General features: G+C 46.0%; 1 long non-coding RNA gene across 2 annotated transcripts in view; it reads left to right on the top strand.

Moving 5' to 3' along the window:
- LOC116073191 overlaps window positions 1-3,056 on the top strand; it is a 55,540-nt gene that overhangs the window by 11,159 nt on the left and 41,325 nt on the right. For both annotated transcript variants that reach the window (XR_004111711.1, XR_004111712.1), the window contains exon 2: window positions 2,501-2,764. This is a non-coding gene — a long non-coding RNA (uncharacterized LOC116073191). The remainder of the gene's footprint in view (window positions 1-2,500; window positions 2,765-3,056) is intronic.

Below are 3,056 nucleotides of genomic sequence, written 5' to 3'. Positions count from 1 at the left end.
TTTTTGAGACAGGGTTTCTCTGTGTAGTCCTGACTGTCCTGGAACTCACTCTGTAGACCATGCTGGCCTTGAATTCAGAGATCCATCTGCCTCTGCCTTTCAAGTGCTGGGACTAAAGTTGTGTACCATCATCACTTGGCAGTATTGCCTATTTTTAAAGGTTTGCATATGCACCAATGTGTGTGCTTGGTTTCTGCAGAGGTCAGAGAGGGCATTTGGGCCCCTGGAGCTGGAGTTACAGATGATTATGAGCTACCGTGTGGGTTCCTCTGCAATAGCAACAAGTGCTCCTAATCACTTATCCATCTCTCCAGCCCCATGATTGCCTGTCTTTAAAACACACCAAACCTCCAGACTCCACCTTTGACTCCAGTCACAGCAACAGTTCCTGAAAAAGAAGTAAGCAGTTCACTTCTGCTCACCCACTTCAGGTTCGCTGCTGCTACTACAACCCACAAGGTAGCTCTTGCCAAATCATAAGGTTGTTGAAAGCTGGACCCTTGGGCATCTCATGGCTCATGAGAGCCAGATGTCCAGGTGGCTCCCTGGAATGGCGGGCAGGTGATGGTGGCTGCTGGCTGGAGCTTAAGTTAGCTGGTGCTGATGAGTGAATGCTTACACATCTGTGTGACTGGGCTTCTCTGTATGGAAGCTGGGTTCCAAGAGGGAGTGTCCCTGGAGCCAGAATTCCAGGAAGACCAGTGGCAGGCATCTCATGATTCAGCTTTGGAAGGCACAGTGCATGACCTTAGAGACCGTAGGTGTCACACCAGGTCATGCTATGTGTAACTGCAGTTTACACACAGGCCAAGGTGATTTAGGAGCTGTCTTTGGAGAACTGCTACTCCAGCCACAAACAGCCTGGTCATCATAGTGCTTCATTATTGCTGTTAGTATTGTTTTGAGTCAAGGTCTCACTATGTAGCTCAGGCTAGCCTGAAGCAGAGATCCACCTGCCTCTGCTTCCCTAGGATTGGAAGTAAAGGCGTGCACACTAGTATGCCTTTCCTTCCTTCCTTCCCTCCTTTCTCCTTCCTTCCTTCCTTTGTCTTTCCTTCCCTCCTTTCTCCTTCCTTCCTTCCTCCTTCCTTCCTTCCTTTGTTCTTCCCTTTCCTCCTTTCTCCTTCCTTCCCTCCTTCCTTCCTTTGTTCTTCCCTTCCTTCCTTCCATGACAGGATCTTACTTTGTAGCTCAGGTTGTCCTTGAACTTGGAATCCTGCTTTGGTCTCCCAAATGTGCCATCAAGCCTGGCCACAGTCATATTTATAGACTCTGTCTTTGACCTCTCTCTTTTCTTCTATCCAATTTATTCAGCTCAGGCTGACCTTGATCTCACAGGAATCTTCCCGCCCTAGCCTGAAGTGCTGGGTTACAGGTGTAAGCCAACACTCCCGACTCTTACTTTAGTCTTAATAGCAGTTAACCTAGTTGATCCTTTGTTAGAAGGTGGGGTTTCATGTATCCTAAAAAGGCCTCCTACTTGCTGTGTAGTTGATGACTTTAAAGTGATTCACCTGCTTCCACCTCCCTAGCACTGGGATTATAGGCATGTATCACCACGCCTGATCAATTTATGTAATGTCAGGGATGAAACCCAGGGCTTTATGCATGCTAGGCAAGCACTTTGTCTGTGGAACCACACCCACATCCAGCTTTCTTCTCCATACTCGCATATGACTGTCCAGAGATGTAACAAACAGCCCATATCTGGTTTTCAACCTCAACACTTCCTTGGCTTTTTCTATCTTAACAAATGTGATGTTATTGTTGAGGATTGAGAGTCTTTCTCACTTCCTCTCAAACCCTCCCCAAGAGAAAAATGGCCATTAATAGGCAAACCCTCAAATAGAACTGGCAGGGCATTAATAGAATTCTTTAAGGATATTATATTTCATAGAGACAAAAGTTATTAGGTTTAAAGCAGTCCATTTCTCCATACTATGGTCTTATTCCTCTAAGTAGCTACTCTGAACCACTCAGTTCTTTGGTTTGCTTGGTTTTGTGTGTGTGTGTGTGTTTTGGTTTTGTTTGGTTTTGTTTGTTTTTTTTGTTTTTTGTTTTTCCGAGACAGGGTTCTCTGTATAGCCCTGGCTGTCCTGGAACTCACTCTGTAGACCAGGCTGGCCTCAAACTCAGAAATCCACCTGCTTCTCCCTCCCAAGTGCTGGGATTAAAGGCATGCGCCACCACTGCCCGGCTTGCTTGTTTTATATATAATCTTTGTATCAGAATTTAGTAAGTCAGCTTTTTGATTCCAGTGGAGTCACACCTGAGAGCAGAGTACCTGGAAGTTACTTGGTCCTTGAGGCTGGAGCCTTGATAGGCAGTGTAGTGCTAGAATAGCTGTTTCTCACTGCAGGGGTGTGTGTGTGACAATTAGCAGTTATTCAGGCTGCAAGGCACGGTGCCTCAATGGTCTGTGTTTGGTATCAGACCTGGAAGTTTCCTGGAAAGCAGCTATTGCTCAATGAAAGCTTGGGGGTGCTGGCTCTGCTTTCAGGGGAGGAAACAACATCATCATAGTCATCGTCATCATCATCATCTTCTTCCTCCTCTTCCTCCTCCTTACCACCGCCGTCACCACCACCGCCACCGCCACCACCATCATCATCATTAGCGCAACAGCTTCAAGGCGAGCCAACTCAGCAGCAGGAGGGAGGCTTCCTTCTGCAATCTCCCTTTTATCTGGGCTGCTACCAGAAGGTGCCTCCACAATCCCAGTGGCTCTCCCCTCATCAATTAAGGGGATCAGGACATTCTTCAGGTGAGGCTCCCTACTCAGATGACTAATTTGTGGCAAGTTGACATTAAAACCAACTGTGATGCTTGTATATCTAAAATTTTCTAGTATGTACAAACATTAAAAAATTGATGATGTGTTAACAACTATTGCTTTAAGCTTGTTTGTTTGTGTGTGTGTTATATGTATGTGCGTGTGCCTCAGGAGATGGGACTCAAGTTGCCATGCTGTGTGATGAGTTCCTTTTCTTAGAGTTATCTTTTGGTCTCAGCTTTAAGCTCTTTTGTAGATTCACTTCCTGTTTAACCAAATACAG

Source organism: Mastomys coucha, unplaced genomic scaffold, assembly GCF_008632895.1.
Source record: "Mastomys coucha isolate ucsf_1 unplaced genomic scaffold, UCSF_Mcou_1 pScaffold23, whole genome shotgun sequence".
NCBI classification, from domain to species: Eukaryota; Metazoa; Chordata; class Mammalia; order Rodentia; family Muridae; genus Mastomys; species Mastomys coucha.
This window is presented reverse-complemented; position numbering and strand designations above follow the sequence as displayed.